Genomic DNA, 27,606 nt, shown 5'->3' with positions numbered 1-27,606 from the left:
TTCATTTGCGTTCACAGGTCGAGGCTTTCCACACGGAGAGGGTTTCTGACCGTTCGATAGGGCAGGACATAATTAGTCGGCACAATGGTCGGAAGAAGGCCGGTAAACTCGTCATTAATCACTCGGTTTCCACCTCGGCCATCTTCGACTGCGTATTAATTATCGCGTAGAGGCGTTCCTCTCTCTCTCTCTCTCTCTTTGTTTTCGCGCCAACCCTCTCCACGGTTTCGATGATCTTTTTTCCACAGCGCAGTCTTCGAGCGCAGAATCTCTCGCATAAGAAAGTGGCGCGGAAGCGTGTACGACGACGCTTTCGTCCCAGCTTCAACCGCATCTATCTCGCTCTCCGAGTAACCCTCTAACGACTGCACCAGTCTCGATGGGCGGGCAAACTTGTCCCAGTTTTGACGCCTGTCACCCTCCTCTCCTCCCCCTCTCCAGCGCGACAATGAAGCCGGGATGAAGTGTATTTCTGGGTGCACGGGGCAGGTAACTGGCTTCGTAACCAGTTTCTTGAGAACGTCGTAGGTAAAAAGAACCTCGTATCGTAGCAAAATTTCAAGATGAACGAGGTATCCAATAAGGGAGTTATAAATTTTCAGATACGGATTAATTGTTGACAAGGCAGCGAAATATTAAAGTATCGAAGAAAAAGCAAACGGACAACAATAAAATTCGATAATAAAAAGGAATAAAATTCCACTGAACTCTAAATACCATGCTTCTTATCAAAACTTCTTTCCAATCTCGAAACCAAATTTCTCTAATCAAATTGAAGCATATCTTATTCCCACAACCTGGAAACGTGTGTCCACAAAACACAAACGTATTACGTAACGGAATGGAAATCGATCGAGTCAGAGATTGTCCTTCCTTCTTCTTTTCCGTTCATCAAACCACTCCGCGTGATTGCATACACGTAACGCATAATATTCGAGAAGCGTCATATATCTTTGAAACAAGTATTATATCGATATTATCGACTGTTATTCAACGAGATATTATCCGTATTACGGCGGGCACAGCCGTCGATAAGGGCGGCGTAGAGGAAGTGGTGGAGGTCTTGGAGGTACGGCCGAGAAATTGAAGAGGCACGGAACGCGGTGCATCGACACGGGAGGAGGAGGAGGAGGAGGAGGAGGCGGGCGAAGGGGAAAGGTGGTTGGTAATCGATGCTCAGCACCAATTAGTAAAACCACCCTGCGTCGAACTGCTTTAAACCGGTTCACGGAGCGACGCACGGTGGAGGAGGGGCGGGGGAGGCCTGATCGATTTTCCGAAACTCCTTCGGTGCCGATCCTCCCGTGATTCCTCCTAGGATTAACGAGTCCTGAAACGATCGCCAGCAGGCCGGGAATTAACGCTCTCGTATACGAGATCTACCTTGTTCCCTCCTCCAGATCCAGGTCTGTCACCAGCCAGGTTTCGTAGATCTATCTTGCTCTAGAATCTCGAAAAAAGGGAAAGAGGAATTCTTTCTTAGTTGTTTGCTCGAAAGTCTGATCTTTCGTTTGCTTTGGAGTCGTTCGAGAATAATATCACGAGTGTAAATCTCGTAGATAATCGTTTAAGGATTGTCTCATTTCAATCATTTAATTTTTCTATATAAGGATGACTTGTGTAATTTAATTCTGTATTGTAAAATAACTGCAAAAAAAAAGATACGCGAATTTTGATTTATTTAGATGAGCAATATATATCGAATTTGCGAATATAAACACGGGGGAATTAATTAATCACATCATGGAATCAAGTATCGAGGATCGATTCGATAGAAAACAATGGAGCGCCGATTTTACATCGAGGCGATTTTAATATATTCGTTAACGCGAGACTCGATCGCGTATGGAAGCGTTGGCGTGTTCTTTTCCGACTATGACGTCGGAAAAATCCACACCGCCCTGTCTCGCTCGCGGCGAGAATCCTTCTTCGCTGCCCTACTTTGGAGAGACTGATAGGGTAGGCCGAATGGGATTTCTACCTTACCGAGTAGATCAAAAACCAATATGAAACTGATATTCTATCTCTTGTAAAGCTTCCTCCTGGTATGGTAGTGGAACACTGGTGAAGTGAAGAGACTATTCAACTAAATTCACTTCGCGCTCCTGGGTACTGTCTAGATGGGATCTCTACGAAAAGTGAAGTCAAAAATTTGATCCAGTTCAAAAAGCTGCTTTTACCGCGAAAATTATATTTTCCAGAAACCTTGACGATTGAACGAAGATAATTATAACCAACGAACTCAATTCGATCTTTCGTTGCTTCGATTTAAATTCAAAGTATTCGAAAAAAATTTTCCGTTCTTCTTGCAGAGTAAAAAAAATTTTAGAATTCACGAGATCCGAATAATTTATATTTAATTCATATTAATTTATATATAATTTATTTATATATATTAATTTATATAATATTATATTTTATAATTTTCATCCATCGAATCCGATTACGAAATTCTTAAATTCGATCATCAATTTCGAAGAACGAATGCATTTGTAAGTCTCGTATAAGTGTGTTTTGTCTTACTCTTTGAGGTTATGCGTGTATACGCATGGAGATGCGCGCGCGCTACGCAGCATATGCGGAAAATATATCCTTGGTAAGTTTCGTCGTCCTGCTGGTCAACGGTTCTTCCGTCGGGCAGAGAGTTGGGTATCGACCGGTAGCCCGGAGGATGAGACGCGATTTAATCCTACGGGAGAGGAACGAGAAGGGGGCAAGCAAGTCTGTCTAAGCGAACGGTTCGCTATCGGTTCGCGCGAAAGCGGATTGCCTCGTGAAATAGTCAGGCGACGGATGAAAAAGCCGGCAGAGCCCGAGCTCGCTTTTAAGCAAATAGACAGATTCATTTTTGAAGAGGAACGATCAAGCGAGGCCTCCACCGTGTTTTCGTTGGCCGAGTAAAGGAATAATTTCTTCCTTTTTTTTTGCCCGATGGTTTTATATCGGCCGTAGGGAAAATATATGCGTCGAATTTTCACTATCTGCTTAAAATTTAAAACTGTTCGATTGTAATATATTTTTGCAAAAGAAGGGCGAACTTTATTACACGTGAATCGATATTTCGAGTTATTTCGTGGCTTCGAGTAGAGAGAGAGAGATAGAAATTTGACGGGATTGCTTCGTGTTCACGATTTTATTTTTCCGGAAATACTTATCGATCGGTGCTTTACTTAACTCCGAAGTCACCGAACTGGCCTCATTACGTTTATACCGTTAACCGTATGGCGAATTGATTAATCAAATTTATTTTTATACTTTACCTGGAAAATCGAAGAAGAAGAGAGATGTTAAAAAAATGTTCATCTTGTATCGTTTTCTATTTTAAATAGTTTCCATCGATCCAGCAACGCGACTTTGAATTCTTTCGAATCCCTCCAATTCATATGCTTTAGTATTCAATTTCATAGATTTCGCCGCGACTTCGTCTCTTGGTTCGCCACGAAATAATCCTCTCAGGAATATTTCTACCGGCTGGTAGCCGTAGTCGGCGTCGTCGTTATCGCGGTACGGTAACGATCGTTGGCGTTAAAGTTGCTAGAACGAAAAGGATAGAGCGAGAGCGAGACAGAACGCTAGAGATGGAAAGCGAAAGATGTATATATAGAGAGAGAGAGGGAGGGAGAGAGAAACAGCAGCGAGTCGAGAGTAAGTACGGTCGGTGTAAGTTGATCGCGTTTGAGGGAAAGAGACAGCTATATGCAATCCAAGAGAAACGGTATACGAAGGCAAAAGGGAGAGGGAGAATAGCGCTAACCGTGGCAGAACGAGAAGAGAAAGGGCGCTTTCCTCTCTCGCGTATAGGTGTGTCTACCAGAGACCTCTTCCGCGAGGGAATGTTAATTAATTAGCGTTGCGGCATTGATCACGCCGTTACTTTGCACCGGTGCGCCCTACGCCGACGCCGGCAGCATCGTTCTCGTCGTCGACACCGGTGCCGCCTTCATTACCCGAGAGGCAGTGCGGTAATGGCAGACTATTCGCCACTACTCTGCGACTCCTCGTCGCAAAACCACTCGTCTTCGAGGACTCTGCTTCCTCTTATCCCCACTCTTCATTCTCGTTTCGCTCGTTTCTCGTTGTGCACACCGTGTCGCTTCTATCGACGTAACTGGTGCGCGCGTACACGTGGTCGTTTGCACCTGTGGTGTAAAACTTGGTGGATTTTGGGGAACGAGAGCTTGTTAAAAACAGAGAAACTCAATTGTTGACACTGGAGATTGAGTGGATTCTCGGTATTTCGTGAAAATCTACATCTTGTTTTAAGAGCTTCGATATATGGTGTGTATTGTACGTTTGAGGTTAGGTTAGATTGAATTACTTCGGATTTGAAGAACAATGGAAAAAATGAATAGGCGTGATTCTAAACTCTCGGAGATTCGATTAAATCTATTCTACGATGAATTTTTCAACCATCTGTGGAGGTCTGTGTGAAATTATGATTATCTTTTTCGTCGGGAGAAAGAATCAGTTTGCTAAAAATTTCATGGCATATCGATTATCTATACGGAGAATAGAATACGGATTAGTTTTCCGATTTTATCCATCCAGCCTCAGCTTTGCTGCTATCGGAAAAGATTTGAATTTCGAAATTTGGAAGTATAAAATTACAGCACGATGAATTAGTCATGCTACTTTTTTACCGTCAAAAAAGAATTCGAAACGAATCTTTATTGCGAATCATTCTTACTCGCTCGTTGATTTGTTTCATTTTTCAACACTTAACCTAAACTCGAACCGTCCAAAATTTCGTGCTCGCGCAAATATCAATCCTTCGCTTCGAACTGAACATCATCGATTTATGAAGAGAGGTATACCTATTTGGAAGATTGAACGTGGAGCACTGTTACCTTCGAGAAGTAGGTAGGTAACTTGTTTAACGACCACCCTTAACGGTAATCGATAAGCAACGCTGCTATCGCGACTACGGATCCCAGGTCATCCAGAAGCCTGGCCTGACGATCGATTCTACCTTTTCCTCTCTCTCTCTCTCTCTCTCTCTCTCTCTCTCTCTCTCTCTCTCTCTCTCTCTCTCTCTCTCTCCCACGTAATGGCAAAAGGAATACACCGATAATCTCGAAGGTGCATAACGAACGAGGACGCAACCAACTTATCGATTCTGCAACTACGGGGCGGTATCGATGGATTCTGTAACCGTCGAATGGTATCGAAGTTCCGAACGTTCTGTTAGGTTAGAATTCTAAATACGCCGTATGGACGAAATAATTGGCGGATTTCCCGTGCAACGATTTTGCGCAGTTGGATAACCTGATCGCTATTTCCCCGAGAATCTGTTCGATTAAACTAGAATATATAATGTAGTGTAACTTTTTATAAAGGATCTCTATTTTTAATAAGAAATTATTTTAACCCTTCTTCGATATTAAGATCGTCCATTAGCATTCAACAAACATCCAACGGTTGAAAGGTATCTTTTTTTCCAGGAGTTTCTCAACGACTTCACCTTGGCAATATCCAAAGCGAAGAGGAGTTAAGGTCAAGAGGGCATCCTCGGCGGGAAAGAGAATGAGATATTAGTCCTTCGAGTCCCTCGAAATTACAAACGAGAAAAGGCCGCGTCTAGAATAGGTCGGGCCGACCAGAAGAATCGTTTTTTCCCGCGGAGAGATTTGTGTCGGCCAAGAGTTTGGGACTCGAACCTGCCCACGTCTTATCCTATCCGCCTACGCGTAAAACACTCCCCTTCCGTATCCTTGCACACCAAGCTATCTACTCTTGGATGGAGGCTGTTACAGGAGAGTCCTTCCTCATCAGAGACAGGTCAACGTGGTATCCAAGAGTGGTAATACGTATCTTAAGGAAAGTCAATAGCTTCCAAGATCACACTTTTTTCCAAACTTGATAGATTCGTTCTTGCAAGCTACGCGCTTTTATGGCGTAGAATAAAAATTCAGATCTCCTCGAAACTGAGTCTGTTTCTTTTAACGTAAGTAACTAAATATTTTATTCACAATTTGAGGATAATTTGATCAATTGCTCAATCGTTTTGATTCTACAGGAAGGAAATATGTGATTGAGAGTGATGATGAGAGATTAATAAAATTGAAGATGGTTTTGATAATCAGGATATGTAATTAGAAAATTGTTTAACGAATTGATCACGACTTGTATATCATGACTCGAGTTAAGAGATGGATTATTAAGGGATGCAAGATTGAATCGATGCCAAAAGTGATAGAAAAGGTTACGTGGTTGATTTGCAATGTAGAACATACGATGTTTGCGAAACAGTTGCAGGTAAACCGTGAATTTTTCAAAACGTCCATGCTTCTTTCCATACACAAATACGAAATTTACATCGAAATAGAGAAACTGGAATAGAATACGTATCTTTTGTACATCATTGAAGCGAAACTTCAAAATTTGAATTCTACATTTGAAAATCTTGAAAAAAAAAAACACTCCTAAAATAAACTTATTCATCTCGAAATTTTGTCAAAAATGTGATATAAATTAGAAAATTGTTTAACGAAATAACAATTTTTAACAAATCAAATTGATTATGACTGTATGCAAGATTGAATCGACGCCAAAAGTGATAAAAAAATACATCCAATTTGATATATCTCTTGTCAACATTTTCCTGACGCATCAGTAATTTTCTAAACGTTTCTTAATTATCCTATCTTTATAATTTCAAAATCTTGTAATCTTTCTTTGTTAAACAAGCAGCTCCAATCCAAATCAATTCAATATTTGAAGATATTCTAACCTCTGTAACAACATTAAAAATTAGAATCCTCGATAACTGACTCTCTTTCCATCATTGAATCTCAACTTCTCCCTATAGAATATGAAAATTGATTAAAAGTCTCTGAAATTCGGAATAAGTTTTATAATCAGATCAAAAAAAATTCCTTCTTACATTTCCATCCAAGATTATTCATCGAAATATTCCCGCAACGATCATCAATACATCGTCTCAAGTTCACGGTGAAAGTTTAAATCACTCCAAATCCAAAACTCGTTAACTAATTCCTCGACAATAGATTTAATCTTCCAACGAGAGAAGACAACAGAACGAGAAAGAGAGAGAGAGAAAAGTGGACAAATATAAGCCGGACGAAATCCCGGAATAAACGCGGGGAGAAAATCGATCAGGCCGGAAATACCGAGCGCAGACGGTTTAAGGGTGAAAAGGGGGGTCGGTGCGAAGGGGTTGGTCCGCGCGCGAACCAACGAGGCCTTGGAGCGAAGCAGAGCGAAACGCGGTTACAGAAGTAGAACGAAGGACGTGTGCATACGTGAGGGGTGAGGAGAGGGATTGGAAACGGGTCGCCGTCGTCGTCGAGGGACGGCACAGGACGTGGAAATGGAAGAAGCCCCGAGGACGATGGCGTGTGCCGCCTCGTCGCCTCTCTAATGCAACATGACGCGATACCGGCGGATCTTACTACTTGCTCCGCTCCAGGCTTGGAAAACCGAGGGAGGAGGTTCGCCCGTCCTTTCGCTGTCCTCGACCACGTGAATTTTTCTCATATCGATCCATCCGTGCTTTCCAAATAATCCTGGTAAACGATTTCTTAAAGGAGATATTGGAGCTTGATTTAACAAAAAATATATATATATGAAAATTCGTAGAGTCGAAGTTCAACGTGTCTTATATCGTCTCTGATTCGTGGTGATCTCTGATTCGAAAGTAACTAGTTGAGAAGATGGAGAGACTTCAAGCTCCACTAGTAGATAGATCAAAAAATGTTCTACTTCGAGTACTTCGAGTATTTCGAGATCCATTTATCATTATCTAGCCTCGAAAAGGAATCTAAATCGATAAAATCTTGGATTATTTCTGACTAATAAAAAATCAGCCAAGAATCCTGATGATTTAAAATGACTCGAAGAAGAATAACAATGCTTAGATAATTCAAAGGCCCGTTAACCGTTAATTAAAAGATAAAACGCAGGATAATATCACTGTTCTCTGGAGAATCTTCTTCAACAACCGAATTGTTGCCTCCTGATCGACCCTTCTCTCCACCTTTTCAACACTTCTCTCCCTTCCTCTTCTTCCTCCCAAATTCAAAATCCTCGGAGAGCAAAGCAATCGACTTTGAATTACGCGCGACGAAATTTACCGCAGGATTCGCAGGAAAACATCGCGCACACTTCCCCCCCTCCTCCCATCGTATCGTGTTTCCACGAGGAGATACACACAAGGAGAAGACAAGAAGGGAGAAGATGAGAAGAACACGAGAGAAGGATAAACGCGAGAGGATTGGGGGGAGAGGGTGTCGGTGATCGCGCGGGGGGTGGCGCGGCGCGGTGTTGGCTCGGTGTGCCGCGCGGTTATATTGCGGACCCGGTGGAGGAGGGGCGGGGCGGAGGGGCAAAGAATTATACTACGTGCCCGGAGTGTCAAGTCGCGGGGGTGGTTTATGGTGGAACCGGCGTAGATGCGAGCCAGCCGTTCGAGGTTGTGCATCCGCCGCCATCGCGAATTGCTCCATCTCTCCCTCTCTCTCTCTCTCTCTCTCTCTCTTCCAGGCGTCTTCGAGCCTGTTAATGGCCGTCTACCCCTTTGAATACGTCGCTTCGGGTATTCGAACGATTTTCGACCGAAAGATTCCGATCTCCTTCTAGTTTTCCCCAGATTTATTACAATGTGTTACATCCAAAAAGTAGCTTCACATAACAGAAATGATTAATTTTTAACTCGTAATACTTGTTGATACTTTTCCCTAGATTTGTTACAATGTGTTGTCCAAAGAGTAGTAACAGAAATGATTAATTTTTAATTCGTGCAATACTTAATACTTTTCCCTAGATTTTTTATGTATTGCATCCAAAGAGTAGTAACAGAAATGATTAATCTTTAACTCGCAATACTTGTTGATACTTTTCCCTAGATTTGTTATAATGTGTTGCGTCTAAAGAGTAGTAACAGAAATGATTGTTTTTCATTCGTGCAATACTTGTTGATACTTTTCCCTAGATTTGTTATAATATTGTTATAATATATGTTAATATATTTGTTATATATTGTTCACTCGCGCAATACTTGTTGATACTTTTCCCTAGATTTGTTACAATGTGTTGTTCAAAGAGTAGTAACAGAAATGATTGTTTTTCACTCGTGCAATACTTAATACTTTTCCCTAGATTTGTTATAAGATGTTGCGTCCAAAGAATAGTAACAGAAATGACTAATCTTTAACTCGCAATACTTCTTGATACTTTTCCCTTTATAGATTTGTTACAATGTGTTGCAAAGAATAGTAACAGAAATGATTAATCTTTAACTCGCAATACTTGTTGATACTTTTCCCTAGATTTGATAGAGTAATAACAGAAATGATTAATTTTTAACTCGCAATACTTCTTGATACTTTTCCCTAGATTTGTTATAATATTGTTATAATATATGTTAATATATTTGTTATATATTGTTCACTCGCGTAATACTTGTTGATACTTTTTTTCTTTTCTTTCTAAGTTCGAATTATTTATTAAGTATTTAACGGAACTTAAAGCAATCTTGACCTTGCAATGATTCTTCTTTCTTCTATTTTTGAAATTTTGAAGAAAGAGAGAGAGAGAATACTATATAATACTATTCAACAAAGCGAGAATAATTTATAGAACAATTTCGTTAATTAAAATTCGATTCTTCGTCGCTCGAGTATTTTTTTTTTCCTCTTTTTTCGAATAATAAAGCGAAAGTAAAGGGGATCTATAATGAATCCAGGCAACCTTGCGACGTGTTTGATTTTGCTTTGGAAGGGGTGCAGAAATATACCGCATCCTCGCGGGGCAAAGAAAAACAATGAGGAGGCGAGCGCGGAGGCCGCGCTTGGAAAAGGTAAACTGAAAACTAAACTTGAAAAGCTATTGGCTGTATACCCTCTCAAACACGGCTCGGGGATCGGTGTCAAGTGTCCGTGGACAAATATTTACAGGCTACGTTTGCCCTAATCTTTGAACCTTTTAAATCGCCGTACGGGAAGGACGCCCGCCTTATGGGAGAAGAACAAAGATTCCTCCTCCTCGACAACGATCGAAAATCCTTAAACTCTCTCTTTCTTTCATAATATCCACCTTATTAATAAATCGTTCTTCTCGTTTCTATTACTGATAGAGAATAATTGATAAGAACAATTACTTTTAACTGCCTGCCAATCAACAAATTTATACAACTTCCTTCTTCCTCATCGATCTTAACGAGCTTGATACTTGGAACAAAATTTTCGAAATAATATTTCACGAATCTGTAATATTTATCTCTCGAATATTTTTTTTCTTTTTTATAGAAAGGATCTAGGATACATCACACGTGCTTCTTTTTATCGCAAGAAATAACCAATAACCAATTTTCTTTCCAAAAATTACACGTAAATTAATTGGGTTATTCTGTTGAAAACTTCTCAATATTCTCAATATTCGCATTCCTTCGGAGCGAGCGTATAACCTTTAACCAAGATTATAAACCTTGAGAATCCGGATTATCTAATTGGCAAAAAGGAGGGAGTGATCCGCGCAAGGGTAAATTAACCGCGCTATCGTGATGATTCCGTGGAGAGGAAACGTCGCCGTCACGTTTGATCGAAACGCACACCGTCGAACGGGGAACCCCGGTTCTATTTTCAGCAAAAACACGAATCGTAAGCAAAGGGAGGCAACACACAGACAGACAGAGAGAGGGGGAGGGAGAAAGAAAGAAAAAGAGAGAGAGAGAGAATTGTTTCGTGCACAGCAAACGTTGAAACAATGGAGGAAGAATAGGGACCAGGACGAGGGATATGATGAAAATGGATGGCAAATTTTTCTTTCTTTTTTTTTTTTTTTTTCACGACGAGCGAAACACACGGCGCAGTGTGTAGTTTTAAAAAGCGTGTTTCTATTAGACGCCCGCCACTCCCCCCCAAAGCAGCATTGGAGGCAGCAGCATTTTGCGCGCAACCTTCACCGGAAGTAAATGGAAAATTCCATGAGGGCAAAGCCGGAGCTCTACTTAACCGGAGACAAAATGAGAGCGGGAGGGGGGAGGGGAAAAATTTTCGCCAACGCGGGGGATTTTTTAATTTGGATTTCCACGGTTTAAATCCACGTGTTAATTGCGTGTGTCCGTTTTTACGCGCCATTTTTAATAAAAATTCGCAAAATTTATTTACAGCATCGGATTATTATTAATTCCATTGTTGGAGTAAGCTTCGTTAAAGGAAGGGGAAGAAAGAAAGAAAACAACTTCTATTAGAATTTATTTTTACGAGCCTTTCAGAATTAATGCGCACAAATAAATAAATCTTTATATTGTTCGTTGGCATAGAATTTTTCGATCGTTGAATTAAAAAAATGGGAAAATAATTGTTTTTCCGTGGAATAAAAAGTAAGATCGATTCGAGTTCGAGAAACGACGAAAACGTTGAATATAATTCTTTTCTTAAAATTACTCTTTCAGGGATCAGCCTCCTTAAAACCATTAAATTTATTCACCTCTCATTCCTCTCTTCAAAATCCCTATTTCGAATGTTCCCTGAAACTGATTTCACACCCAATCCTTCTTCCTCATCCCCCTCCAGCGAACGTGTCGTCCCCCATCAACTTGCCCCCCTCCTCTCATAATATGAATCCAACGTAACCCTAACTCCAACGTTCACGATGCCAAAGTTGTAAAATCTCGAGAGTCTTACCACTACCATCATCCATGATTGCCAACTTTATCGTTCTAATCGAAAAGAGGGGATCACGCTATGATCAATGATCATAATTTGATTAAATAAATGATTCTTTGTATCTATTTTAATGTATTTTAATTTTAATTTCAGAAATATCAGGATATCTCTTCTTCATAACGCATAATTCTTCGTGGAGTGTCATTTGTTTCCACGAATATTCTTAAGAGATTTCCTAAAAGTCTTTTAACGAAATAATAATTATAAGGTTTATAAGCAAAAATGAAAATCTCTTTGAAGGGATAGAATTTTAGGAGACGCAAACAGAATAAACTAATAAACGCATTTTCCTTCATTTCATCAGAGTTCGTGTTAATTTCTTTGATTTTTCTTGTTAATTTATATATATAAAAAAAAATTATTCGAATATCGCGACTCAAAGACAATTGAAAGAACGTTCTACAAAAAAAAGAAAAAAAGGAATTCAACGAGAACGCAAATCTTCGAATTCGAAACTTTTCATTTTCCACTTCGACCGACGATGCACTCGATTCCGAAATCAGTTTCGCGCGAAACTACACCCAGATAACGTAACTTAACATTTAGCGTTCCGATTCCATGGAATATTTGATTACGATATAGCGTGGTGATATCAGGGTTTGATTCGATCTTCGATCAACTTCAATTCTGGAACTCGTTTGTCCTTTGATGGCGAGTTCCGGTTGCCGGATCGATCCAGCCGGGAGGGGAACGAACGCGATATCGTTGGATTTTGGCCGTTTATGAATTTTCTTGTTAAAGGGAGTGTGGGTATTTGGTCTGGTTTGCGAATTGAATGAATAATCGATATGGCGTGGGGTGTTGGTGTTTCCACGGGAAATGGAAGTTTGAAGTGGCGATCGGTTGGCAAAACCTTACTATTGCTGTTCGTGGTCGATGGGCATTTGAAAAAGTTTGTTGTTTTTCAAGTTAGGAAACGTTTTCTGTTGTAAATGAAATAAAATAGAGACGTTTTTTTAAAAAAAAGAAATAATTTTGCGCGTGAAACTATTTAATTATATTCTTAGCGATCTAGGGATCCCTAGAATTCGAGATTTGTAACGAAAGAATAGAATCTTCGCAGGAACATAATTTCACGTGATCATTAAGATCCTTTGCACTCTTTCAGAGTTTCCAAACATGAACTTAAAGTTGACGATAGATAGATAGAAAGATAGTGACAAGATCGAAGAAATACAAAGTGAAATCTGCTGTTTTTAAGTTGAAATTGTAAATAGATACGTTTTCAAAAAAATAATTTTGCGCGTGAAACTATTTGATTATATCTTCTAACATATGCCATCTAGGGATCCCTAGAATTCGGGATTTGAAACAAAAGAGTAGAATCCTCGCAGGAACATAATTTCACGTGATCATTAAGATCATTTGCATTCTTTCAGAGTTTCCAAACATGAACGATTCGTTAAAATTGACTAGATAGATAGGAAGATAGTGACAAGATCGAAAAGATACAAAGTGAAATCTATAATGATTCGATATTCGATCACTAAGAAGAAGAGTCACGTGAGAGTTGTTGTTGCTGTTTTTAAGTTGGAATTGTAAATAGAAATGTTTTCAAAAAAATAATTTTGCGCGTGAAACTATTTGATTATATCCTCTAACCATCTATGCCATCTAGGGATCCCTAGAATTCGGAATTCGTAACGAAAGAGTAGAATTCTCGCAGGAACATAATTTCACGTGATTATTAACACAAGATCCTTTGCACTCTTTCAGAGTTTCCAAACATGAACTTAAAGTTGACGATAGATAGAAAGATACTGACAAGATCGAAAAGATACAAAGTGAAATCTATAATGATTTAATATTCGATCACCAAAAAGAAGAGTCACGTGAGAGTTGTTGTTGCTGTTTTTAAGTTGGAATTATAAATAGAGATGTTTTCAAAAAAATAATTTTGGACGTCAAACTATTTGATTATATCCTTAGCGATCTAGGGATCCCTAGAATTCGATATTCGTAACGAAAGAGTAAAATCCTCGCAGGAACATAATTCCACGCGATCATTAACACAAGATCCTTTGCACTCTTTCAGAGTTTCCATGAAAACGTGAACGACTCGTTAAAGTTGATAGATAAAGTAGATAGATAGGAAAGTAGTGACAAGATCGGAGAGATGCAAAGTGGGATCCGCGGTGATTCGATATTCGCGGAGACGATGCCGCGATTCGATTAAACTTTTATCACCGAGGGCGAGAAGAAGGGCCACGTGAGAATTCCAATCGAGGAACCTACAGCGTTCTCATTTACCTCTCATACAGCTCTCGAGAATTACCTTCCGATAGATTCTTCTAGGCCTGAATCTGAACAAGCGGAAAAACACGAGAATAACGATCGATTTGTGTTCAATTCGATTTTTCATTATCACGAATGTATAAACGTTGAATTTTTAAATTCTTGTTCTTTCGAATGTTTCAAACTATGCTTTTCGAAAATTTAAAACTTTTTGAATTTCTCATTAAAATTTACAAACATGTAAGCAATTATGGTTAATTCGTGATAAAAGAATATAGGTAATACAGATGCGGAATAATCACGAGAGTTATTTTTCGGGTCAGATAGAAACCGCTTATATTCATGAAATCGGGTGGAAAAAAAATAGCATCAACGTTTAAACACTTGTTTGTCACCGACAAGTGTCAACTGGTATACCGTCTTCAACTTTCATAACGATTTCCATGATTGAATACGACGTTTATTTATCCACGACGTCGAAAACACTCGTTCATCTATTTCCGCTTCAACGAAAAGAAGCATACAATTTTTTTTTAAAAATCTCGATCCCAAGATTTCCCTAAATCGATACGAAAAATCTTATTCCCAATACCACCAATATTTTAACTCCTAAAATTCGTTCAAATTTAACCATATTCCCATGAATTCCCCTGACTCGAAAAATCCTCTTTTCCCTCCCAATCTCGAGAACGACAACGATCCATCCTCCCTCGAATCCAAAGAAAAAAAAAAAGAAACTTCAAAAGACCCATCTCTCTCTCTCTCTCCTTCGTTAAATCCGAAGAACAAAGCCCAAAGAAGAAATAAAATAAAAACTGCAAATACAAAAAGGGAGAGCAAAGAGGCAAGAGGATCTAGAAATCTCTCTCCCAGGGACGCGTCCAGGTGCCGACGAAAAGAGACCAGAGACCAACCCTCCCCAACTCCAGCAATATTCGAGGGTGGTAATAAAAAAAAAAAAGAGTCGGTAAAAAACGGTGACTGTGGGATATGGATATGGGTGGAGGGTGGCCGTCGGTAAAAAAGGACGCGGCGCGATGAAGACGGGAAAGCGGATAAACGCGGCGGCGGCGGCGTGCGGTTCGCGTGGGCCGGCCACGTTGTGCACATAACGCGCGCGACGCCGACGCCGACGCCGACGCCGACTGCTGCAATGCGGCGATGTCGGCATTTTAATTGAAAACGCCGCCTCGGCTCGCGATACCTCCTCCACTCCCTCTCTCCCTCCATCCCTCTCCGCCGACACCCCTCCTCCCAGCAGCTTCTCGCTTCCTTCGCTCATCCATTCGTGGTTTATTAATGAACGTTAATATCGTGTAGGTGCACGCCGCGGCTCTCGTTCCTTTTAATTGCGCCCCTAAATTATTCACCGTTGGACCGTTGTTACCGTGGGCGTCGCGCTGGAATATCTTTCCCGATTCCTCGAATTATAGGGGAGGAGGAGGGAATCGAGGAGAGGGAGCGTGAAAAGTTGTTTTCACAAAAATTCGTTTCGTTGTTTCGAAACAAAGTAAATTTTGTTACGTTGAACGCACTCCCACTCCGCCTACTCGCTATTCGTTATCATTCGACGCTGTAAATTCCCTTTATACTTCATAACCCTTCCCACGTATCCCCCGTGTATATTAAAGGTCAACCGAAGTTTACACGTACACCCACCTTCTCGACAGATCGCGACACGTGTCAAGTTCGAAGATCAATCTTAGAAGATTAATCAATATCGTGCACGATTCCATAAAAAATCCGATTATTCATCTCGCTTAATAAAATCCCTAGAATACGTTTATAACAAGAAGCTAAAAAAAGTGTCCAAAAAGACCCAAACAGTCATAAAGATTGCCCGTAAAAATCTCGAAAGGTAGTTTTTAAAAAAAGCCTCTCCCCTGGCGGAGATGGTTACTCTGTGAAATGGACGCGTACACCAGTGTCGAATGATAAAACCAACCTCCCTTGGATCGGGCAGACGAGATGGAATGGCGTCGAGTGACGAGCGAACGAGAGAGAGAGAGAGAGAGAGAGAGAAAGAGAGAGAGAGAGAGAGAGAGAGAGAGAGAGAGAGAGAGGCCGGACGCAAAGGGAGACGCATTGTTTACAGTAATGAAGGCGTAAATAAGTGATGAGCCGCGCGACGCATCGATCTCGGCCGGGCCAGGCGTTCGTTTGATACGGCACTGCCACCCGGGGGTGGCCATCCCCCCTCCAACTCCGCGCAGATGTCGACCGGGCTCTTTTCCCGCCTGCTCCACCTTTCTTTCTCGTGCCTCCCTCTCTCTCTCTTCAACCTGTATCTCTTTCCTCTCTTTCCATCTCTGTCTCGCTCCCAGGCTGGCCACTGCTAGGTTTAATAACCTCATTCCGCGAAGGGAGGGAGCGATGTTCGCGCCGTTTCTCGGATCATCGAAAATCGAACAGAGATGGTAATTAGTGATTGAACGTTTTTTTAAAGTGAAAGAGTGTTTATTTAAAAAAAAAAAAAAAGGGAATTAGTTTAGCGATTGGGTCAATTAAAGAGACGAAACGATTTCAGAGATTCATACAGAGTGCAACTTTAGGGTTTATCTATGATGATTAATTTGTTATATTGAATATTTTCGGGGATTCCTTCGATTTTCTTCCCGTTGATCTTCTCGAGAAATACGAATTTTTTAACTTGTTGAAATTTTGTATAATTATTGGACATTTAGTGATTTTCGTAATATCTTAATTTTCGATGTATATTTTTCTAAATGATAAGAATGATATATATATATATTCCTTTTATTACATGATGATTAATTTGTTCGAATATTTTCGGGGATTCCTTCGATTTTCTTCCCGTTGATTTTCTCGAGAAATACGAATTTTTTAACTTGTTGAAATTTGTATAACTATTGGACATTTAGTGATTTTCGTAATATCTTAATTTTCGATGTATATTTTTCTAAATGATAAGAATAATATATATATATTCTCTTTTATTACATGATGATTAATTTGTTCGAATATTTTCGGGGATTCCTTCGATTTTCTTCCCGTTGATCTTCTCAAGAAGTACGAATTTTTTAACTTGTTGAAATTTTGTATAATTATTGAATATTTAGTGATTTTCGTAATATCTTAATTTTCGATGTATATTTTTCTAAATGATAAGAATGATATATATATATTCTCTTTTATTACATGATGATTAATTTGTTCGAATATTTTTGGGGATTCCTTAGATTTTCTTCCCGTTGATCTTCTCGAGAAATACGAATTTTTTAACTTGTTGAAATTTTGTATAATTATTGGACATTTAGTGATTTTCGTAATATCTTAATTTTCGATGTATATTTTTCTAAATGATAAGAATGATATATATATATATTCCTTTTATTACATGATGATTAATTTGTTCGAATATTTTCGGGGATTCCTTCGATTTTCTTCCCGTTGATTTTCTCGAGAAATACGAATTTTTTAACTTGTTGAAATTTGTATAACTATTGGACATTTAGTGATTTTCGTAATATCTTAATTTTCGATGTATATTTTTCTAAATGATAAGAATAATATATATATATTCTCTTTTATTACATGATGATTAATTTGTTCGAATATTTTCGGGGATTCCTTCGATTTTCTTCCCGTTGATCTTCTCGAGAAAAACGAATTTTTTAACTTGTTGAAATTTTGTATATATAACTATTGGACATTTAGTGATTTTCGTAATATCTTAATTTTCGATGTATATTTTTCTAAACGATAAGAATGATATATATATATATATTCTCTTTTATTACACTTTGTGGACGATGTTTTCACGAAACTGAGACCGTTCCGGCGAATCGATGGTAAAATACGATATGCCCAATCGTTCCTCGTCTTCCGTTTTCCTTTCTAGGATTCACGTTAATAGGAAACGTTTATTATATGTTTATTGTACGAGCATCCGGTGTGCTATTTTTTCCACTAGCTTGATTCGTATCGTATCATATTCCATTTAAACCAACGATTTAACCGAGCGGTGAGTATGTATTATCTGATCAAAGAACAAGACTACCAAACCAACACACGGAAGAAATTAATAAACCTGACTAATAATATACACTTTATTATAATTTGCAATAATAATAAATGTAACAATTGATATTCGTATTCAAATTTGGAATATCGAAAAGATATATTCCTCATTCAAGAATGGAAGAAATTATATATTTTCTTTTCTCATAAATTTTATTTATTTGCAAAAAAAAATATTATATATTTTTCGATACGAAACTTTTTCGAACGAATGATCAGAGATGGACGGCGAATGGAAACGAAGCGATTAAATAACGGATGTATCTAGCACGAGATATTATATTTCACCGATCTCTAATTTCTATATAAATTCGTTTGCTTTCGACACGGGCGACACGAAATTCTCCTCGAAAACAACTTTAATTACCCATACATACATATATTTATATATCACATCTCTGCTCTACGGGATAAACGTCGAACGTGGATGAATCGTGCCATTCAGTTCGACAACAAAAGCATAAATCACAATTTCCATTCATCACTTTCGCATCCTAATCGACTACACGGATTACGCCAATCGGTACGAAATCGAATTTGAAAAATCGATCCCATTTTCAAGAATCCTTTCCCTTTAATTAATCGATTAATTAATTAATCGAGAAAGAAAGAGAAAAATTCGATAAGAGTCGAAACGAGAAGCCGTTATTACGCAACATCGACGCAACAATATACCTCGAGATAACGTGCAATCGACCTTGCCCGTGCGTTTCAGAGAGCGGCGACAAACAGCAGCGTGTCAGGTTTCGCGTTAGGCTGCTAGACGAGTAACCTAATTATTCAAGAAGTGGACTAATTTGGATGGTGGCGCGGACGTGGATTAATTTCTGCGGCTCGAACAAGGAAGAGCGCAATTATGAATCGCGTTTCTAGAGGATGTTGGCTTGGGTTTCGAAGCGTTTCGCGTTGCTTGGAAACAGACCGCGTTGTTGGAAAATCGACCGAATCGGTTTCTTCGCTAAAAAAGGGAAAATTTTAAATAAGAAAAGGAAAAGATGAGAAAATCGTTGGAGAATTATTATCGAGATAATTTTTATTATAGATATAAATAGATTATATCGAGAATTCGAATTTCGAGTAGATTTGTTATTTCTATATAAATTTTAATTAATATTGGAACGAAACTTGTTTTAAATTAATAAACGTGAAAAATGGACATTCGTATATATTTCGATTATTACTTGTTATTTTATTATTCTTTGTTAAAAAATTGTTTAAATTTGCGTATAAATTTTTGTACAAAGAAGAAGAGGGGTAAGTGAAACTTGGATCGATATGAAAGCACGAAAAAAAGATCGTTCGACGATAGTTAAAAATTTCAAGGAAATCTTTTTTAAGAAACGGAGAAACGTAACGAATTCAAATGGGTGGAAAATTATTTAATAAAGAGAGATAATTGTATTAAAGTTTCGAACGGTGGAGCGAGAAATAATAAATCAGATGTGTTAAAATTGTCTAAAAATATTAGATTTTCATACGGTTACAATTAAAATATGGAACGGAAGTGTCTAAGAAAAGATGATAATCGAAGAAGAACGTTTTTCACGTTTTTCGCTTTTATGCAAATTAACATAACAGGAAATTATGTATCGAATAATAATCGTTAATTTTCTGAATTGAATTCGAATCTGGACATCGATCGAGGTACGTTTGATAAAAATTTCGAAATTTTCGAAATCTTCAGAAACACGATAAATTAATTTTTGCTAGTAAAAAGTTAACACTCACTGAATAAAGAAGATTCAAAAAGAAAGAAAAGAAAATAAAATTAAATTAATTCGAATTGAATTCGAATCATTGCGATCGAAATTTGATAAAAATTTCGTTGATCGAAATTTTCGAATTTTCAGAAACACGATAAATTAATTAATTTTTACTAGTGAAAAGTTAACGCTCATTCAATACAGAAGATTCAAAAAGAAAACGAAATTAAATTCGAATTGAATTCGAATCATTGCGATCGAAGTTTGATAAAAATTTCGATCGAAATTTTCCAATTTTCAAAAACACAATAAATTAATTTTTACTAGTGAAAAGTTAACGTTCATTGAATACAGAAGAAAAGGAAATTAATTCGAATTAAATTCGAATCATTGCGATCGAAGTTTGATAAAAATTTCGTTGATCGAAATTTTCGAAATCTTCAGAAACACGATAAATTAATTTTTACTAATGAAAAGTTAACGTTCATTGAATACAGAAGATTCAAAAAGAAAAAGAAATTAATTCGAATTGAATTCGAATCATTGCGATCGAAGTTTGATAAAAATTTCGTTGATCGAAATTTTCCAATTTTCAAAAACACGATAAATTAATTTTTGCTAGTGAAAAGTTAACGCTCACTGAATACAGAAGATTTAAAAAGAAAATAAAATTAAATGTCACGATCATTAGATTAATGATTAATGATTAATCGATGATACGACGGGTTTTCAATAATACTGACTCGACAGATCGATTTGATCAACAACATGTTTATGCACGATTAAATTACGATTAAAAAAAAAGAAAGAAAGAAAGAAAATGTTCTAATAATATTTCTGGAAATTTATTTACTTTAACACGAACGTCTAAGATACACAATTTCTTAATTAAATCTCTATTAAATGTGAAATTAATTTGCCAATCGAAATGCAATTCTTAGCATTTATTATAATTACTCGAGTCAATAATTTTCGTATTAATTTACAATTAACGGCCGATGAAGCAAATACAATCTATCCTCTTCGAGTGACGTCATTCGTTCGTAGTAACTAATCAACAACACGCTATCTATATACGCACAGATACGAGAGACAAAAGAAGACTCAATTGACGTTCAATCCTTTCCTCTCCAAACCAGATTACCGTTTTTTTTTTTTCTTTTCTAAATAATAATTCCAAAACAATTACGTCAAAATCACGTCAAATAAATCGTAATTATAAACAATCATTTCACTCACATCCTCCATCGACATATATATATATATACATATATATATATTATATACAACGTCATGCTTTCATTGAATTTATTTTTCAATGAAAGATTAATTCGATCTCGTTACTTTATTCATTCAACTTCCTGTTAACGTACAACGCTTAACACTATAAGCACAACCTTTGCTTCATTAAATTTTCTTTCCCTCTTTCCACGCAAGTATTTATAATCCTTTCACGAAGCTCTTCAATTTTTTTAATAAAAACTTCCCCTTTATAAAAACAAACAAACAAAACATTAACGTTACTTTTTCATATATTCCAATTCCCAATGAAACACACGAAAATTTCTAAATAACCGACGATATAAAAATTCGATATCCGTGTATATCCGTCCGATTTACGACGAGCAAATTCGAAAACTTCCCTGGACCACACCCTTCGCCGATTCCGTCCGCTTTAATCGAGCAATGCAATAAATCACGAGTCGGTGAACTCGAAGGGGATCACGTTTACGTCATCGCGCGCGAGAAGAAGACACCGTTCGATGTATCATTAGAAACAAACACTTCTGTTCCTCACTTCTCCGCTAATTATCATTTCTTACTTGTGCGAGGGATATCTGTCCAGTCTTATCGGCTCGAACCGTGATTTTCCTCCGCCATTTTTTTTTTTTTTAATCCATTTCCGTACAAGATTTTTCAAAGATTCTTTTTCACATTTTTTTTTATTATTACTTTTCGAAGAAAAATTATAATATTGGATAATATTGGAATATTGGAAAAAATTTAAAACAAAGTTGAAAAAGGAAAAGAAAGAAAGAAAGAAGAATAATGGTTGAAGTAAAATCGAATTCGAAAGAAACAAGTTTAGGGAGCGAAAATAATGGAAGAGGCGCGGTGGAGAAAATGACAGTGCGCGCTAAATTCGTGATTTACAAGTGGAACGGAAGTGGCTATCGCACAAAGCCGTGCACGCGGACCTAATACACTCGTAAACGAATTTTATTGTCGCGTGGTTGCGCAAACAAGTAGCCAGAGGTTGGAAAATATAGCGTATATCGTCGATATACACAAGCTAACAAGCTTGTCGAGAGCTTGTTACAGAATTTCTGAATTTCGAATTTTTTCCCTCCATTCTTTAGATTCCAAGAATCGTGTTTCCGTCGAAGAAGAAGAAGAAGAGGAAGAAGAAGGTGTATCCGACCTCCAAGCTTTATTTAATTGAAAAATTCTAATATTATCCACGATGAGATTTCAAAAATTAAATAATGATAATAATAATAATATTCAAGAATTAGCGCATCATAATCGTGGGATTTATATTTTCTCCCTCTTTTTATCCATATCAAGTTCTTCTTCTTCTCGAAGAGGAGGAATATATCCAAGCTTTATTTAATTGAAAAATTCTAATATTATCCACGATGAGATTTCAACGATTAAATAATGATAATAATAATAATATTCAAAAATTAATGCATCATAATCGTGGGATTTATATTTCCACTTTTTATCCATACCAAATTCTTCTTCTTCTCGAAGAAGAGGAAGGAAGAGGAATATATATCCTCCAAGCTTTATTTAATTGAAAAATTCTAATATTATCCACGATGAGATTTCAAAAATTAAATAATGATAATAATATTCAAGAATTAATGCATCAATCGTGGGATTTATATTTTCTCCCTCTTTTTATCCATACCAAGTTCTTCTTCTTCTCGAAGAGGAGGAATATATCCAAGCTTTATTTAATTGAAAAATTCTAATATTATCCATGATGAGATTTCAAAGATTAAATAATGATAATAATAATAATAATATTAAAAAATTAGTGCATCAATCGTGGGATTTATATTTTCTCCTTCTTTTTATCCATACCAAGTTCTTCTTCTTCTTCTTCTTCTCGAAGAGGAGGAAGGAAGAGGAATATATATCTTCCAAGCTTTATTTAATTGAAAAATTCTAATATTATCCTCAATAAAAAAGAAAAAGAGATTTCAAAAATGATTATCAAATAATGATAATAATAATAATAATATTCAAGAATTAGCGCATCATAATCGTGGGATTTATATTTTCTCCCTCTTTTTATCCATACCAAGTTCTTCTTCTTCTCGAAGAGGAGGAGGAAGGAAGAGGAATATATCCAAGCTTTATTTAATTGAAAAATTCTAATATTATCCACGATGAGATTTCAAAGATTAAATAATGATAATAATATTCAAAAATTAATGCATCAATCGTGGGATTTATATTTTCTCCCTCTTTTTATCCATACCAAGTTCTTCTTCTTCTTCTCGAAGAAGAGGAGGAAGGAAGAGGAATATATATCTTCCAAGCTTTATTTGGAGGAATTGAAAAATTCTAATATTATCCTCAATAAAAAAGAAAAAGAGATTTCAACGATTAAATAATGATAATAATAATAATATTCAAAAATTAGTGCATCATAATCGTGGGATTTATATTTTCTCCCTCTTTTTATCCATACCAAGTTCTTCTTCTTCTCGAAGAGAAGGAATATATCCAAGCTTTATTTAATTGAAAAATTCTAATATTATCCACGATGAGATTTCAAAGATTAAATAATGATAATAACAATAATATTCAAGAATTAATGCATCATAATCGTGGGATTTATATTCTTTCGAAAAATTATTTGCAGAGATTTGATAGAAATAAGGAATGGTTGCGAATCTCGAAGGTGGAAACGTTCCTCGAGATCGAGAGCACGATGGGATTTATCGTGGACAAGCGAGAGGAGCTTCCGTTCGATTCGAAGAGTGTGTTTACAGCTTCGTCGCGTCCCACGTCGGCCAGAAGCCGAGTTATTTGCAGTTGCGCGATTGCATCCCGGATCACGGTCTGTTTTTGCGCCAAAACGTGTGGGGGGAGGAGGAGGAGGAGGAGGAGAGAAGGAAAGAGCAGCGTGTCGAGGACCAGATTATCGTATACTTTATGTCATACGTTTTATAATTCCGTGTTCAATGTCGCGGCAAAAACAACGAGGCAACGCTTTAAAGCTACTTTAGATTCGTATTATTATTATTATTATTATTATTATTATATTCTACAAAAATATATTTTTCCGGTGATCAGTTTTTATTACAGCAATTTTATTAATTATATCATTACCAGTTTTGGCTGGAGCAATTACTATATTATTATTTGATCGAAATTTTAATACTTCATTTTTTGACCCAATAGGATGATCCTATTTTATATCAACACTTATTTTGATTTTTTGCTCACCCAGAAGTTTATATTTTAATTCTACCTGGATTTGGATTAATCTCTCATATTGTAATAAATGAAAGAGGAAGAAAAGATATAATTTATGCAATATTAGGAATTGGATTTTTAGGTTTTATTGTTTGAGCACATCATATATTTACAGTTGGATTAGATGTTGATATACGAGCATTTTATTTTACTTCAGCAACAATAATTATTGCTGGATCCTACAGGAGTTAAAGTTTTCAGATGATTAGCAACATACCAGGGTGCAAAATTAAAATTAAATATTTCAGTTTTATGATCATTAGGTTTCATTATATTATTTACTATTGGTGGATTAACAGGAATTATATTATCTAATTCTTCAATTGACGTTATTCTTCATGATACATACTATGTTGTTGGACACTTCCATTATGTTCTTTCTATAGGAACAGTATTTGCTATTATCTCAAGATTTATTTATTGATATCCTCTAATCAGATTATCCAGATTCTTACTATTGTTGAAATTCAATTTCATCTATAGGATCAATAATTTCATTAAATAGAATAGAATAAAACTCTGTCAAATTTCTTCAAAGTTTGAGATAATTTCTTATAAGCTTATAAATAAATTCTGCTTTCTCTTTCTTTCTCTCTGTCTAGGAAGATTGAATAATTTGAAATTTGAAATTTTTGTTAGCTCTCAGTGACGATGGAAGGGAAACGAAGGATACGAAGAAATGCATGGAAAAGGAGGAGGAGGAGGAAGAGAAGAACCTTTTACAGGCCAAAAATAATCGGACGCCGGCCGGTTTATCGATAATGGCGGCATAATACGAAACGCGTGTAGAACAAACGGCCTCTATCTTTAGAGGCGAGCCATCTCGGCCCGTGGAAAGAAACGCGCGAAGAGAAGATCGAACGAGCAGATGAGAGATTTCGAGCGCATGACCCGCCGCGCCTGCAACAACTTCGCCAGCTATCGACGAAGCACGTGGCTCCAGTTTCTTTTTTTTTCAACCCTTTCGATTCTTCCATCTTTTTGTCGATATGTATCGTGTTCAACGTATCATTACATCCTTTCATTAATGTAGAATTTTGAAATTTGAAATTTGTTATTTTGTTTCTATGAGAAAAGGAAAGAAAAGAAAAATCGAAACATCGTTAATTCCTTGATAATAATAAAATTAAGGAATTAATATTATCGTGACAATATGACGAATCAGAGAAATGTGGGTTTTGAGAGGAAAATGAAATGAAAATGAGAAAAGAAAAATCGAAACATCGTTAATTCCTTAACAATTATAAATAAAATTCCTTGATAATAATAAAATTAAGGAATTAATATTATCGTAGCAATATGACGAATCAGAGAAATGTAGATTATAAAGGAATGTAGGTTTTGAAAATGAAATGAAAATGAGAAAAGAAAAATCGAAACATCATTAATTCCTTAACAATTATAAATATAATTCTTTGATAATAATAAAATTAAGGAATTAATATTATCAATGATAATATTAGCAATATGATGAATCAGAGAAATGTAGGTTATAAATGTAGGTTTTGAGAGAAAAATGAAATGAAAATGAGAAAAGAAAAATCGAAAATTCCTTAACAATTATAAATAATTCCTTGATAATAATAAAATTAAGGAATTAATATTATCGTGGCAATATGACGAATCAGAGAAATGTAGGTTTTGAGAGGAAAATGAAATGAAAATGAGAAAAGAAAAATCGAAACATCGTTAATTCCTTAACAATTATAAATATAATTCCTTGATAATAATAAAATTAAGGAATTAATATTATCGTGGCAATATGACGAATCAGAGAAATGTAGGTTTTGAGATGAGAAAATGAAATGAAAATGAGAAAAGAAAAATCGAAACATCGTTAATTCCTTAACAATTATAAATAAAATTCCTTGATAATAATAAAATTAAGGAATTAATATTATCGTGACGACGAACGAAATCAGAGAAATGTGTGTTTATAAACTTGAGAGGAAAATGAAATCGAGTAAATATTTTACCAAAGAAGTTAAAAAACCGTGTTGATAAATTTTGGATAGCGGAACAATGAGACTCGAAGCTTTTAAATCTCCATAATCGATGCGAGATTCTGGCGTGTCGCCGAACCACGCAAAATCCAATCCGTTCCTCCTCTCTCTCTCTCTTTCTCTCTCTCTCTCAAAAGACAAGTGCGACTAAGCGTATTTTTGGTCGGTCCTCCGCGTAAGCCCTGCTAATAATGACCGGTTCGAGGAACTATCGACCGCCTTCTGGAACTCATAACTATATATTTGATCCGGGCCAGATAAACATTGCTCTCGAAAATAGTAACCGCGTGCTTATACCCGTGTTCACCGGCCCGATACATCTTTCTATAAGTGGTTTGTCGCATCCTTCCCCGATGCTTTTTTCGCGAGTCTTCTCGTCGCGAGGAGAGAGGGTTAAAAATTTTACCAACCCAACTCTTCTTCTTCTTCTTCTTCTTCGAGAGAGAGAGAGAGAGGAAAGAAAGAGTCGAAGAATTATTTTAAGAATTGCGTATATTTAATTATCGACTTCTCTCTTTCTCCCGAGAGAGGGAGACAAAAATATTGCAAGATATTCAAAACGAAGATGAAATTGTAAAACGACGATAAAAAGTTTTCAAAGAAAATTGTGTAACACGATTTAACATTTGAAATTCATTTGTCGATGTATTTTTTCCCCTTTGTTGCTCCACGCTGATCGTAAAGTTAAACATTTATGAAGCAATTGAAAAAAAAGAAAGAAACGAACCCACTTTGCATCTCGCACGCACGGTGGGTTAATATTTACGTGTGTTAAAAACGTGAATTAAGGAATTACTACAAACGCTACCGTATATAAAATTCTTGCCCAATAACGATATAATCGAATCAAAAACTTTGCTTCTTCCTCCACTTCCTCCCTCTCCCTCCTTCCAACATTCCAGAACGAGATTTGTCGCAATAGAGTCGGTGCCGATAGATTTCTTAAGAAACGTGTCCTTCTTTGTTTTTCAACGTAATGATCGTAACACGTCAGTTGCGAAATTCTTCATACCTTTCTTGTACTTCAGACCGAGAAATTGATTATTCACTTCGAAGACGGACATTCGTTACGAATGACACGACGACGCTTGTCGAGAACAATTTTTTTTTTAATAAATAAAAGAAATATCATCATCTGTTTACATTGCACGAAAATGGAATACTTTTATTTATTTTGTAAATTTTACAAGACAAATTAGAAGAAAGAAAATTGTATTAAAAAAAAAAAATAAATTAACTTACTATTAATATTAATATTTAACGTTAATTTATTATTTATTGACAAGTCGATAAACTTACGTTTAAAATTAGCCCGAGTCCGTACACGTACAATCAATTCTAAAAATATCGTCCGACTCCGCTACTATAACTCGGCCATTTTTACCATCTCTCTCTAAACCTAAAAGCTCTAAACATCATCCAACGCTTATCAACGCTCTC

At 36.7% G+C, this 27,606-nt stretch overlaps 1 protein-coding gene and 1 long non-coding RNA gene across 5 annotated transcripts in view; one reads left to right on the top strand and one right to left on the bottom strand.

Annotated features, from left to right (window-relative positions):
• The window catches only part of LOC408877 (neurogenic protein mastermind), a 225,854-nt gene that overhangs the window by 36,610 nt on the left and 161,638 nt on the right, over positions 1 to 27,606 (bottom strand). The window lies entirely within an intron of this gene.
• LOC102656388 lies at positions 3,344 to 6,583 on the top strand. The gene is made up of 3 exons (XR_001703285.2): positions 3,344 to 4,860; positions 5,442 to 5,944; positions 6,017 to 6,583. It is a non-coding gene; the product is annotated as an uncharacterized LOC102656388 (long non-coding RNA).

This window comes from Apis mellifera, linkage group LG6 (assembly GCF_003254395.2).
Source record: "Apis mellifera strain DH4 linkage group LG6, Amel_HAv3.1, whole genome shotgun sequence".
Classification (NCBI taxonomy): domain Eukaryota; kingdom Metazoa; phylum Arthropoda; class Insecta; order Hymenoptera; family Apidae; genus Apis; species Apis mellifera.
The sequence above is the reverse complement of the archived record's forward strand: the minus strand, read 5'-3'. Positions and strand labels throughout refer to the sequence as shown.